Below are 15,902 nucleotides of genomic sequence, written 5' to 3'. Positions count from 1 at the left end.
TTTGAAATCCGTTTTAAATATAAATAATAAAAAAACGTAACGGATGAAAAATGTAAATTTCAAAGATAACACGGGCCCACAAAAAAACAGTTGTCTGCACGAGACAATTAACTAGGCTACTCTTATGGATTTTGAGTCGCTAAATCTGAATATGGCCTCAGTATTTGTCCCACATGTATAAGTTTTCCCCTAGATGCAAAAAAGTAGGGAAAAACTTAGGTATTTTCTAGTCACGCAGACCATACAAAAGATTTGTCTGCAAAAAACAAGTTATTTTGATAATACTAGTATACGCGAAAATAGACACATGGATGTTATATTCTTAAGTGCCGCGACTTCTAAAGACTTAATTTGCACACATAAATTCTCTAGTGTGTATTCTGTTTTCTCTAGATCAGGTAATTCTATGGAAATTGAATGTCTTTCTCATATTATTTAGATTTTTACCGGGGAAAATAACAAAAATGCCATATTCTTTGCAGAATTACGTGCTAAATCTGAATTTGAACCTCACATTTTTCGGGCTTGTTTCATTTTCTCTCTAGATGCAAAATTTTGGAAAAGCCTAGGGAATTTCTGGTCACACAGGCCCACTAAAGAAAAGTTGTCTGGACGGGTCAAGTGACTGCCCGGCAATAAGCGTTGAATAGAGAAAAATTAATATTTTCTGATTTTAGCGTAATAGTGAAGAATATTCTATTATTTTGAATGCGCAATTTTTCCATCTGTCTAAAATGTCATTATAAGAATAAGAAATCTCCGAAACTAATTTATTTCTATTTCCATAGCGGCCGCCGCATATGTTTCTAGTCCTCGTAAGAGAACGTGTTTTCAATATATTTAATTTCTTTTAATTGTACCGACAAATACACCTCACACAGATGTGTTCTATTCCCCAAAAGTGTTCGCATTTTGAGATTAATCAATTCCTTCTAATAAGTTCACAAAATATGTGTAAGAAATTGTTTTAATTCCTTCATGTGGAATATAAGTTTTGAAAATTTAATCTTGATCAATTCAAGTCCGCCTCTGTAGAGTTAAAATTATTTTAATTCGCACATTTAAATTGGTTTCTTTAATGCATTTTTAACACATTCGAATAAATTATTAAAATTTAAATAAATGTAAATTTGAATATTTTTCAAATTTATAAGTTATAAAAAGATTTAATAATGAAAAATAGGTTAAATAAATGCTTTTTTTAAATACGAAGTCGATTAAGAGGAATGGGATTTGCACTTTTTCTGTTCCCGTTAGGGGATTTTTAGACGGAGAAAAATCGCTTATTACTGGGTGATTTCGCACGCAAAACTGTAAGGGATATTAGGTTTTTCTTATTTTTCCGTGTAAATCTATATAATATAAGAAAGAACTTCTATTTCCCTAGAATTACCCAAGCTAGGGGAAATAGAAGGCACATTAAAGAATTACTGTGTACAAATTAAATCTCTGTAAGTCGTTGCAGTCAAGAATATAATATCAATGTGTCTAGTTTTGCGTATACTATTATCATCAAAATAACGTACAAATTATCCCTAGCGTTTTACTTTTCTTCTGCATCTAGGGGAAAACTGAGATGCGTAGGAGAAATTCTGAGGCCATAGTCGGATTCAGCGGCTTAAAATCCATACGGGTAGCCGGGTCACTTGTCTCGTGCAGACAACTTTTCTTTGTGGGCCTATGTAATCAGATGGCTTTGAAGTTTTCAAAATTTTTTAAGGGCATGTGATACATTTTAAAACCATAAATTACCGACCGTCCCATGTTATTTTTCCCGCCAATTTAAAAACGGGGAAGTTGAAATATCGTGCTAATTTTTTAAAAATGATAGTTGATATTATGGAGGTCTGTCTGGTCAATTAAAGTTGCTATATCATTGATAAATATATATATTTAATTTATATTATAATATATATAATATATTTAATTTATTTTATTGTGACAGCTGACCACATGGTATTTTAATTCACTGATTGCAAGTGTCTGGTGCATTTTAACTTGACCAAAAAAGAAGAAAATAGGAATGCAATACGTATATATTGTATAAAAATTAACAAAATATGATTTCCGATTCAAATAAAATAATTAAAATGTAGTAAAAGAGCGAGGTGACCAGATAGCAGAAGTGTTCGTCTCCTAGTGGAAAAAGCATGTGTGGAAATGGATGACAACGCCAAGTCACAGAAGCTTAGTAGCCAGTCTCTAGAAACTGCGTCGGTAACGGGGAAATCGTTGAAAGATTACAGTAACATCTGAGATAACTATTGGAGACTAATTAAAATATTTATGTTGATAAATTGTTCACAGTTGTTAAATTCAAACAGTAAAGTTGCATACGGTATTTTAAAATCAAACCAGATAAATTCATTACGAAGATGTTGCCCCGCTGGTTTGAAATGTCAGAAGTGTTAGAAATAAATTTTAAAACGCAATGTCAGGCATTACAAAACTTGGTGGGATTGAAGGTAAGAATCAATATGATTTTAATAAAAAATTTGCTTGGTGTGGCTATAATATAATCCCGTTAATTTGTAGGGTGTCTGAAACTTCGATTTCTTAAATTAATGTACTTTTTAAGATTTTTGCTTGTATTTTAACTCATTTCTTATGATTTTTTCTGTATTTTGAATCCTTGAATTCGAAAATTGAATTTTTTTTCACTGTATCTTTTGCAAAGTTAAACCAAATTGTCATGTCTTATATAAAATAATTCAAATACAATTTTTTAGGACTTTTCAAAAGTTATAATTCCTTTTTGAGATTTTTCCAAGTATTATAAATCGTTTAGGTCGAAGTTTGAATTTTATATTTTTCCACGGTATGTTTGTAAAATTAAATTAAAATGACAAGCCCTACTAAAAAATGGCAAAAATAAATTTTGGTATAACTTTAGAAAAATTATATTCCCTTTTATGAGATTTTTCCAAGTATTTTGATTCGCTTGAATCGAAATGGAAATTTTTTTCACTGTATTTTCGTGTAATTAAACTACATTATCAAGCCCTACCAAAAATGCATAAAATTAAATTTTGTAGGACTTTTCATAATTTATGAATTCTTCCTGTATGTTGAATCGTTTAGATTTAAATTTAAATTTTCTATTTTTCCACTGTATTTTCATAAAATTTAACTAAATTGGCAAGTCCGTTAAACAATGATTAAAATAAAATTATTCAGGACTTTTAAAAAGTTATTTTTTTTTTGAGATTTGTTCCTGTATTTTGAATCGTTTGGATCGAAATTGGATTTTTATCTTTTTCCATGGTCTTTTCGTAAAAGTCAAATATAATAAAAAAGATTTTAAATAAAATTTTTCGATACTTATAAAAGCTATAATTCCTTTTTGAGATTCTTACCTGTATTTTGAATCGTTTGGATAAAAATTTAAATTTTCTATTTTTCCACGGTATTTTCATAAAATTAAACTAAATTTTTAATCCAATCGAAAAAATTTTTTAATAAAATTGTTTAGGACTGTTAAAAGTTATAAATCATTTTTGAGATTTTTTTCTGCTTTTTAAATCGTTTGGATCAGAATTAAAATTTTGAAAATTTCCACGGTATTCTCGTGAAATTAAACTAAATTGTCAAATCGCCGAAAAAATGGTTAAAATAAAATTATTATTTATGACTTTTCAAAAGTTTGTAATTCCTTTTTCACATTTTTCCACGAATTTTAAATTGTTTGGATCGAAATTCGAATATTCTATTTACAACGGTGATTCGTAAAATTAAACTAAATTGGCAAGTATTATCAAAAAATGTTAAAATAAAATTGGTTAGGACTTTTAAAAGTTAGAATTCCTTTTTGAGACTTTTTCCTGTATGTTGAATCGTTTGGAACAAAATATTAAATTTTCCATGGTATTTTCTTGAAATTAAATTAAATTGTCAAGCCCCCAAAAACCTATTAGAATAACATTATTCAGGACTTTTCAAAAGTTATAATTTCTTTTTGAGATTTTTCCACTAGTTGGAACGTTTGGATTGAAATGTGAAATTTATATTTTTCCAGTGTGTTTTCGTAAAATTAAACTTAATTATCAAGTCCTATACAGATTGTTGAAATAAAATGATTTAGTACTTTTCAAAAGTTATAATTCCTACTTGAGATTTTTCATCGTATTTTGAATCATTTGGATCCAAAATTTAAATTTTTTATTTTTCACTATATTTTTTTAAAATTAAACTACATTGTCAAACCCTACCAAAAATGGAAAATATACCTTTTTTTAGAACTTTCCTAAAATTACAATCCCTTTTTTGACATTTTTTCCTGCATTTTGAATCGTTCAAATCAAAATTTCCACGGTATTTTCTTGAAATTAAACTAAATTGTCAAGTCTTATAAAAAACGGTTAAAATAAAATTTGTTAGGAATTTTCAAAAGTTATAATTCCTTTTTCAGATTTTTCCTCATATTTTAAATCATTTGGATCGAAATTCGAATTTTCTATTTTTCCACTGTATTTTTGTGAAATTAAACTACCAATTTGTCCAGTCCTACGCAAAATTGTTAAAATGAAATTTTTGAGGACTTTTCAAAAGATATCATTCCTTTTTGAGATTTTTCCACGAATTTTGAATCGTTTGGATCCAAAATTTAAACGTTCCTTTTTCCCACTGTATTTTCGTAAAATTAAACTACATTGTCAAGCCCTACCAAGAAATGGAAAAAATAACTTCTGTTATGAATTTTCAAAAACTATAAACCCTTTTTTGAAAATTTTTTCTCTGTGTTGAATCGTTTGAAACAGAATTTAAATTTTAAAATTTTCCACAGTATTTTCGTGAAATTAAACTAAAATTAAAATCCCTGCCAAAAAATTGATAAAATCTAACTAAATGTTCAAGTTCTATGAAAAAATGTTTGAAATAAAATTATTTAAGACTTTTTAAAACTTATAATTCTTTTTTGAGATTTTTTCCTGTATTTTGAGTCGATTAAATCAAAATTTTTATTTTCTATTTTTTCACGGAATTTTCGTAAAATTCAATTAATTTATCAAGTCCAATCAACAAAGTTTTAAATAAAATTTTGTAGGCCTTTTAAATGTTATAATTCCTTTTTGAGATTTTTTCCTGTATTTTTAATCGTTTGGATCAAAATTTTAATGTTTAAATTTTCAACAGTATTATCGTGAAATTAAACTAAATTATTAAGTCCAACAAAAATGGCTAAAATAAAATTATTATTTAGGACTTTTCAAAAGTTATAATTGCTTTTTGAGATTTTTCCTCGTATTTTAAAACGTTTTTATTGTAATTTGAAATTTCTATTTGTCCACTGTGTTTTCGTAAAATTAAACCTAATTGTCAAGTACAACCAAAAACTAGAAAAAATAAATTTTTTTACAACTTTTGAAAAATTATAATTCCTTTTTAAAGATTTTTCCATGTATTTTTAATCGTTCATATCGAAATTTGATTGTTCTATTTTTCCATCGTATTTTCTTAAAATTCACCTTAATTGTCAAGTACAATAAAAAATTATTCAGATAAAATTATTGAGGACTTTTTGAAAATTATCATTCCTTTTTTGAGATTTAATCATGGATATTGAATCACTTGGATCGAAATCAAAATTTGAATATTATATTTTTTCAAGATATTTTCGTAAAATTACACCTAATTGTCAAGTCCTATAAACAAATTATTAAAAGAAATTTTTCAGGACTTTTAAAATATATAATTCATTTTTGCGATTTTTTATTGTATTTTGAGTCCTTTCGATCGAAACTAGAATACAAAATGTTTCCACGGGATTTTCGTTAAATTAATCTAAATGTTTAAAACCTATAAAAATCAATCAAAAATGTTTCATCCCGAAATCTATCCTCTCGCGAAGAAATTACAATTTAAGATTCCAATATCTGAGTCTGACAGATTTGATCTTTGCTAAATATTCTAAAAAAAGTATTTTGTTTTCATGACATGATAATGTCAAGAAACGCAAATGTTATACGGTTAAAAAATCTATTCATATACTTTAAAATTTCTACTACATTTTATCTGAAACTTTATTAAACAGTAACACAAATTATTGTATAGGAAAATGAGATTTCAAAAAAACCTGCTTAGCATAATATATGCGTTTGATTTTTAAATAATTTTTTAAGAAACAAACAAAGTTTCTATAAGAATGTTGGTTATAAAACTGTGTACTTTAATTCATTTAATAATGAAATAACGAAATTCTACCAAATTCTTTACACCTGCATTCATATTTGTTTAAATCCTTTAAAATTATTATAAACCTTGGAATTGCTTTGTAAATACTTTGTACATGTTTAAGTCTCTTGAAAATGCCTGATATATATTTTTGAATATTCTAAAATACTTCCAAAGCTTTGAAAGCCCTTCAAGCTTTTGAATTAAATAAAAAATTATGGGAATTGTTTAAAATTGCATTAAGTAGTTAAATCCTTCGATATCTTTTGAAATTTCTTGATATTTGAAATAGTTTGAAATTTCCTTAAATTACATCAATCAATTCAAAATTTCCATGTAAAATTTTAAAATAATATAAGATATTTAAAATCCTCCAGAATCGCTTGAAACTTTTTAAATATTTTAAGGATACCGTGTGATTTGAAATAATTATTGGAACACTCTATCAATTGACCCTCAGGATCAATTACATAATTAGTTGAAAAATATATTAAAATTCCGCAGAATATGTTCAATTAAAAACTCTTGAAAATGCCTTTGGTGTTTTAAATATAGCATGCAATCCTTTAAATCCCTTCAAACTATTGAAATCTATTGAAAATTTCTCCGAATCTTTAAAAATACCTAGTAATATTTTTTAAGAATTCAAGATAATTTATAAATAGCAATAGACTTGAATTGAAATGTTTATTGAAAGAAAAGGGTCTACCGTCGTCTTTTATTTTAAAGAGTGACTGAAGAAGTGATTTGAGAAAAAAAGTTATCAGGCAGTGACTGCGTGGAACCCCTGATAATTTTTAGTTTCTTTTCACAGAAAATCCCGGGTTTTTGCGTTTTTTTCAAATGCCTGCCTCTAGGAAGCGTTCATATTATTATACACATTTTTCAAATATAGGTTACAATATGGTTACAGGGACCGTTCTGTGATCCGTTTCTGAGAAATTTATTTTCAGCCCTGCGCCCCGGGGCTCCGAGTGTACTTTCCGACACTGCTAATAAACGAAATATAAAGACAAACTAGTTTTCGACGGGGGCATCAGTATTCAGTTCAGGGACGATTGATCTCTTTCTTTTTCTCTCTCTCTTTCTCTGATCACTTATCTGTTTGCAATTGGACGAGTTCTTTTTGGCAACATTAATATACGACGATTGGCGTAGGTCATCGACGTGATACGAGTGAAACCGAACGCTGCCGGTTGGTGTCGATCTGTTGTAAACACGCGATAACAATGCGCTATCGAAAGTCAGAAGTTAGAAGTGTTGTTCGTGATAAGTGGTGTCTTATTTTATTAGCTTACTGCTCATCTATCCTGACAGAGCATAATCTAAGCAAATTTCAGAACTGCACGGCCCAGCCTTTACACGAAAACTAAAAAAAAAAAAAAGGAAATCATTCACTCGAGAAATCACTTTTGAAAAGAAAACATCTTTCTCTACTCTCATACTCGTATCTTGCATCTTTTCGTGTAAGTTGTATTCATATAAGATAATACCTCTAAAACTGTTTTTTCCTTATTAATTGTTGAAGTTATTTTTAGTTTATTCGAACTTGATTAATTTAAAATAATTTCAAAAGTACCTCCCCAACACAAATTCGGAGCTGCACACTTTCCATTCAGAACTGCACACTTGTGCAGAGCTGCACGTTAGATTATGCTCTGTATCCTGACTTGTGACAGGGAATTTTAGAAGAGAGTTATCTTTTTTATTTTAGGACAAGGATTTTTCGTGAAGAAATATAATTTGACTTGGATCAGCGAATGTTTGGCATGTGCATTCGTCACACATTGAAGGTGCCTTTTTCCCAATTTGACATAAGTATAAGTACTTCAAGTAAGTTTTGGAGTATAATTTGTATTTAAAAGAAGAAATATAAATTGTAAAATGTAAATTGTATTTTTACTTTTTTAACTACGATATCTTAAATATGGGTATGTCACGATTTCGGAATGATCATATTAAACTTATCCTTCAGGTACTTTTATATATGCAAACGGCCAGCAAGACCTATTTGACAGGTCACTAAAGTAATCTTGTCATAACTTTTACCCTTTTCCAACCTTTCGTGCGGATGGAAAGGCACCCCTACGACTAGTAAAAAGAATAATGTTGGTTAAATCACTACCCATTTCCAACTTCTCGTCAAATATGATCATTACGATATATCGTGACAGACCCATATCTGAGACATCGTAGTAACAAAAGTAACAATAATTTTTAATTTTTGCCTCATCAAATCGATTCATTTATCGTTCAATTAAAGATTCTAATAGCTTGTTGACAAATAAATTCTTTTCCTGCCAAAATAGAGGTGACAGGTGACGCCTTTATCCTGCAAACTAACCAATCAATTTTATGAACTAAAAATTCAGTTATTTGATTTAAACATTTAACATTTTTGCTCAAAATTCGTTTTTGTTTTGTTTTATTAAGAATTCTCTTTTTACCAGAATATTTAACTACTATATTTTTTGTTGAAAGTTTATATTTCTTTTAAATAAAAATTCAACTATTTGATCAGAAATTTATATTTTTTATCTAAAAATTAAACTATTTGTATGAGACTTGTGTACTCTGTAAAGAAATTTCCTTTTTTTGTAGAAAATTTTTCTTTATGTTTGAAAATCCATATTTTTGGTACATATAATTTAACTATTCCAGTCTAAGATTCATCATTTCAGTTGAAAATTCATCAGTTTTGTTGACAATTAATTTCTTCAACTGAAAATACACATAAGTGTCAATTACAAAAAATTTATATTTTCTAACTCAAAATTGCACAATTTGTTAATAAATCTACTATTTTTCTTGTAAAATTATCTTTTTTATACTTGGTTGAAAGTTAAACTCTTTAGTTAAAAATTAATTTTTCTAGCCGAAGATTCATCATTTTAAATAAAAATTCATTTCTTTGCTTGAACATTTATGTTTTGATTTCAAATTAATTTATTTTAGTTTTTGATTTAAAAATGCCACTTTTTCAGTTGAAAAGTTTACTCTTTTGTTGAAAATCCATTTGATTTATAGAAAATTAATTTTTTCGACTGAAAGTTTTAAAATTTTAAAATTATTAAAACTGTGATTTAGAAGAAAGGAGTTTAAAAAATCTCTGTTTCAAGTCAAAATTCGTGACAATTAAAAATTTTCTCCAAATTTTCGAAAAAGAAAGTGCTTCAAGTAGTTTTTAGACTGGAAGTAGTATTTAGAAAAGGAAATATTTTCGAATTTTAATATATTTGTTTCGCAGTCTTCGTTGTTAATTTACCTTTTTTTCCTGAAAACTTATCTAGATGCAGTTAAAAGCTACACACTTTTGTTAAAAATTTATTTTTTTGTTTCGAGATTCATCATTTTAATTGAAAATTGATCTCTTTTTAAAAATATAACTACACTGTTGAAAATCAATTTTTCAACAAAAAATTTAACTATTCTAGTAAAAAATTTAACTATTTTTCTGTAAATCTGTTTTTTTGTTGTTGTTAAGAACTAGATTTTCAACGAAAAATTCAACTATTCTATTTTTGAATGAAAATTCATCGATTTGGTTGAAAATTGATATTCTTTATTAAAAAATGAAACCATTTTTTTTAAATTGTTGTGATTTGTGAAAAAATCGCTGTTTTGTAGAGAATTAATATTATTTTGTTAAAAATTTAGTTTTTCGGAGGGCAAAAGTCAACCATTCCAGTTAAAGATTCAGAATTTTACTTGAAAATATTCATCAGTTTGGTTGAAAATTAATTTTTTTTATTGTCAATTTAATCGTCTCACTTTGGGTTGAAATTCAGCTTTTCCAATTGAAAATTTAACAAAAAGGATGTAAGTTTGCCTCTTTGTGTAAATTAAAAATTCACGCATTAAAAATAAACGACATTTTTGGTAAAAAAATCGACGTTTTTTTGTAGAAAATAATTTTTGTTAGTTAATCTCATTCTTGAAATTAAAATATGAAACATATAAAAATTAATTTTTGTCATAGAAGTTTTAACATTTGAATTAAAGTTTATTTCTATAGTCGAAAAATGATCTATTTGATTGAAAACTTGTTTTTTCTTTGAAAAAAAGGAATTTTTTACCGAAAATTTAAATATTTTATTAAAAACTTGTTGTTTTTTTATGTTAAAAATGATTTTTTTGTCGATAAAAGAAAACAACTATTCTTCCGGCTAAAAAATAGGTGACGTCCCTATTCTGCACTTCAGCTGTTTTTTGTTGTTTGGTAATAATTACATTTTTACCAGAAATTTTAACTTATATTTTTGGACGAAATTGTTTTATCTTTTAAATAAAAATTGAACTATTTGGTTCAAACAAATATATTTTACATCCAGAAATCTAACTATTTGCTTAAAAATTTATTTAATCTGTAAGAGAAAAAATTTTTTTTGTAGCAAATTGTTCTTTATAGTTAAAAGTTCATATTTTTGTTATATACCTATAAGTCTACTATTCAAGTTGAAGATTCATAATTTGATTTCAAAATTCCTTTTTTTGGTTGCAAATATAATTATGCATTCTTTATTGAAAATTTAGATATACTAGTTGAAAATTCATCTTTTTTGGAGAAAATGAATTTTCTGTGTTGGAAATTCATTTTTTTAAGTTCAATTATTCTAGTAAAAAAATAATCATTTTACTTGAAAATTCATCTTTCCGTTTTAAAATTCCTCTATTTCGAAGACAAAGATTAAAAATTTTATTTAAAAATTCATCACTTTATTTAAAAATGTATATGAGTCTTCTTGACAATCATATTTTTGGGAAAGCTTTGTTGTTGTTGTGAAAAGTAAAGTAACTTATTCCAATTGTTTATCCCATAGTTGTGATTGGAAATTCAATTATTTGGTTGAGCATTAATTTTTTAACTGAAAGTTTAATTATTTAAATTTTGATAGACAATTTATGTTTTTTAGTACAAATTAATTGTTTACTGTTGAAAATGCAATAGTTTCAGTTGAAGAATCATTGTTTTAGGTCAGAACTCATCTTTTTTATTTAAAATTCAACTATTCCAGTTAAAGATTCGTCATTTTAGTTGGACATTCATCAATTAAGTTGAAAAGTTAACTATTTTGTTGAAAATCCATTTCATTTGTTAATTTTAATTTAAGTCAATTTTTTCAAATTAAAGTTTAACCATTCCATTCTTTATTATAAACTGATATTTTTTATTAGTAAATTTAAGTATTTGTTTCAAAATTCATTTATTTTTCAATTTTTTGCTCTGTTGTGTTGACCGATGTTTAGAATAAACATCATGAATTAAAATAAATGTTTTTCGTTTAGCGGCAAAGATGAAAATTTTACTTTCAGTTGACCGGGAAAATTAAAAAACTTGACCGGGAGAAAACGGAAAAACTGAAAAAACTGGATTCATTTTATTTGAGCATTCTTCTCTGAAATCTAGAATACAAACTTTTAATTCTAAATTTAGAATTTGTGTATTCTATGCGTATTTTAAATTAAGAATTGTAAAATTCAAGTGCATTGAAAATTTTTATTTTTATCTGATTGTTTAAGTTTCTTTTTTCAGGTAGATACTAAAAGAAATGTGATATCTGAAGAATTGAGAGCCTGTTTTGATATTTATATCGCTTCTGACTGATTGAATATGATTCAGCTGACTCATTATATTAATTATTTCAATAATTTTGCTAAATTTCGAAAAATAATATCTACTTTACCTACAGTTGCAGAGTAAATGAGTTAAAATAATTATAATTTTTTTCAGGAGGGAGTTTCGTCAAAGAAAAATAATTTCATTTGGAACAGGGAATTTTTCACATGGAATGGAAATTTTCTTAAAGAGTTAAAACTCTGATTCAGTAGAAAGGAGTTCAAAAAAACTCTGTTCCAAGTCACCATTCATCGAAATTTAAAATTTCCTTCTTTCGAATTCAGAAAAAAGTGCTTCACGTAGATTTATAGTAGAGGTTGTATTTCGAAGTGAAAATTTTTCTCAATGTAAAAGTTTTTGTTTCATTTTTCGTTTACCTTTTTTCTTTAAACTTCATCTACTTGCAGTTAAAGGTTAAACACTTTTGTCGAAAATTAATTTCCTTTTTTATGATATAATAGGTTTAAAATCAAGTTTTCAACTAAAAATTGTACTATTCCATTAGAAAATTTAACTATTTTTCTGCAAATGAGATTTTTTGGCTAAGAATTAGATTTTTAGCGGAAAATTCAACTATTCTATACCTGTATTGTTGTTATTTCAAAGAATTTATTTTCCCATTATTTCCTTATTTTCGTGAAAAAATACCCTATTGGTCATATTTTGAGAGCATTTTAGGCTGTGCAGTCGAGGAGCGATTTACTCTCGAGGATCAATATTTAACTTAAAATAAGAATTTGGAATATACGGAAATATATTCGAATATGTAAAATAACTAGGCATTACAAAAATATAAAAAATAAGGTCCCAGTTTCAAAATAATCTTATGTAGTTTAATTTCACTAAACAGCTAGCAGTGAGAAGCGAGTTAAATCTATCCTATAAGTATACTAGGATATAATAAGCAAAACAAGGGGCGAATATGGATGAGTCGACGTGCTTTTATTCACTACTCTGTGATAATTCGCGATATCGATTATTAAGTACAGTATTTTTGAGTGATAAGTACCACATCTTTAAGAGTACACTCGTAGTAATAATGAGTAAAGTCGGCACTATTGAAAATAAAATTATTTTAATTTATGATTTTGTGTGTTTAAAATTCCTATTGCAAACATCGAAATACAACTTAGTTTGTGATCAAACTAATTACAATTTTTCTGAACATTACTTGTAAAATTTATTATAGCAATTGCGATCTTAACTTTCTGTTCTTAATCCAGCAATCGAACTTTATTAAATCTTGTAAATGCAAACCGATAAATTTAATGTATAACGCAGCCACACAGAAAAAAGTGTGCGGATCTGGTAACAACACACACGTATTCCTATGGAGTTTAAGGCGCTGAATTCAAATTCGGTATCAAAAATCACCCATCACGTCATGGTTGAGCCATAACCTCAAAAAATGACGAAAAATTATGCACTGAGGCAAATAAATTTCAAAATAATGCCAGTGATGCAAATTTTCACTTCAACAACATGTCTTGCCTGATATCAACTTATTTAACATAACTTTACCCAACAGAACCTGAACTCACCTAACATGAATTAACAGAAATTTATTGAACTACATGTAAAGCTCTGGAAGCATATTTTCCCAGTAGCAAATTTGTGCTACATCGAATGGGTCAACTCGAGCCTAACCTAGAAATAAATCTAACCTAGCCTAACCTAACCTAACCTCACGAAACACAATTAAGCTGATTGTGTTGTCCCGTTGTGTTTGCGGTACCGTTTGAATCAGCTTGGGCTTAACCTGCAAAGAGGTCAAATCTATTCTAACCTAAAAAAACCTCACCTAACTTAACTTCACGTAACACAATTAAACTCATTGTGTTGTTCCGTTGTGTTTGCGTTACCGTTTCATTCAGCTTCGGCTTAAGCTACATAGAGGTTTAACCTATCCTAATCTAACAAAACATGACCTAACCTAACCGAATGAAATTCAACCACACGTGTAGCTATGTAAGCGTACGGTTCACAGTCTTAAATGTGTGCTATATTTAATAGGTTAACTCGATCTTAAACTACAAATTAATCTAATTGAACAGAACCTAACGAAATTTTGCTTAACGCAACATAACTTAAGTGTTCCCGTTGTAACACAATAAAATTAATTTCATTGCACTACAGGTGGTTAAAAATTTAGACGCACATTACTCATTTGAAGAAACTTAAAACTACAAGTAGAATTGACCCCATTTCAATTAACCTGGCAATGTTTGTATTATATATTATATTTAAACCATCTTTCGGGTTTACATTTTATCTTGCTTTTTATCGTAATGAAATTGATTTATAGACCTACTTCATTCTATTTTCTACCTGCTATAACGTGTCCTTTTTTCTTTGAAGGAACGATGCAAAGGGACACAATTACGTTTAAGACCTACATTCGTTTCCCTTTTCAACATCCAGCAAAAATCAGCCATCGTGACTTCATCCCATCTACCCTGACATCGTTGTTCCATCACTTTTATGTGATGAAAACGTTCCCCTTGTTCTTCGCTGAAATCACCAACATTTTCTGGAAACTTATCCAGGGAATCTAGAAAGTAAAGTTTTAAATTCATCAAGCAGCCTAACTTTTTGTAGTTTCTTATCATTTTCGCAACAATATTCTTGTAGTCTGGACTTTTTTTGTTACCACGGAAATTTGCGTTTACTGCATTAAAACTTTCCCAAGCGTCCATTTCAATTTTTGTCATGTGGCTCACGAAATTAGTATCTCTTGTCAATATTCGAATCTGTGGTCCATCAAAGAATCCTCCTTTCAATTTAGCGTCTGAAACATTAGGGAATTCAATGGATATATACTTATAGAATTGTCCATCTTTGTCTAACGCCTTGACAAATTGCTTCATAAGCGCAAGTTTTATGTGGAGGGGTGGTCGTAAAATTTTTTCTGAATTATCGAGGCTTTGGTTGATGATATTACGAGAACCAGGTTTGAATGAATCTCTTAAAGGCCAATGTTTTTTGCTGTAATGATTGGCTCGATCTCTGCTTTTCCACAGGCATATAAAGCATGGCTCTCTCGTGAAACCCGATTGTTGGTCTAATATCATTGTTATGATTTTGAGATCACCACATACTTGCCATTTTTGATTCGTGTAATTAACTTTTTCAAGAAGCATTTTAACATTGTTATATTCTTCTTTGATGACCGTTGAGTGAGATATAGGGATAGGAACGTAAGTATTCGTGTTATGAAATAAAACAGCCTTAATGCTGCGTTTTGACGAATCAATCAAAAATCGCCATTCTTCGTCTCTGTACACATTTTTCTTCAAGTGGTTCATTAGTCCGTTCACGTCAGTGCAGTACACTAAAGACGTCTCTTCGTCTTTAACGAAAAACTTTCTTAATCCTTTGTCCCTGTCGCGATAAAATGAAACTTTTGTCTTTGGCTCTAGAAGCTTTCTTCTTTTTAGAAATGAAGCGGCAAATTCAGCGCCGTCTTTCGCTAATACAAGATCTCTAATAAAATCATTCAGTTCTGGTTGCGACACTAATATTAGAATCTTCAATTTCATTTTATGCACGCCATATTCGTCATCTTTTTCGTCATTTTCATCAGAATCATTAGAACTATTTTCTGTTCGATCACTGGTTTCACTACCGTCTCCATGACGTTGACTTTCAACTTCCATTCTATCATCTTCTAAAGCGCTTAAATCAGTCTGGCGTGCATTTTTATTGATTTCAATTGCTCTTGTGACTGTGCACACATTAATGTATGAAATGTTATTTTTATTTTTAGCGTTAAACCCTTTGACGGAATTCATGCAAAAGTAGCAGTCCTTCGCAATAACGGGTTTTTCCCATGTGGTTGGTGTAGAGTACTTGCGGTACTTTTCGTTGTTTGAATTTTTCAAGCGATACAGCATAAGTCTGCTGGAATTGCAAATGACGTGAGGAACCCATTTTGTTTTTTGGTGTAGAAATTTACGGTCAAAACACTTTTCGTAAAGACTTTTCACTTCCTCGTCGATTGATTTCCGCAAACTGCTCACTTCATATTTACTACAAATGTAACAGAATGAATCTGAGCTATTCTTGCAGGCATGCGATTGAGAAATGCTCGCGGTTTTTTTCCTTGTATCATGAG

At 28.4% G+C, this 15,902-nt stretch overlaps 1 long non-coding RNA gene across 1 annotated transcript; it reads left to right on the top strand.

Annotated features, from left to right (window-relative positions):
* Window positions 1-7,581: 7,581 nt before the first annotated feature.
* On the top strand, window positions 7,582-12,087 carry LOC117182258. The gene is made up of 3 exons (XR_004468291.1): window positions 7,582-7,637; window positions 7,886-8,004; window positions 11,903-12,087. It is a non-coding gene; the product is annotated as an uncharacterized LOC117182258 (long non-coding RNA).
* The last annotated feature ends 3,815 nt before the right edge of the window (window positions 12,088-15,902 follow it).

The sequence above is a fragment of the Belonocnema kinseyi genome, chromosome 10, assembly GCF_010883055.1.
Source record: "Belonocnema kinseyi isolate 2016_QV_RU_SX_M_011 chromosome 10, B_treatae_v1, whole genome shotgun sequence".
NCBI lineage: Eukaryota > Metazoa > Arthropoda > Insecta > Hymenoptera > Cynipidae > Belonocnema > Belonocnema kinseyi.
Note: the sequence above shows the minus strand (reverse complement) of the source record. Positions and strands in the feature narration are given on the sequence as shown.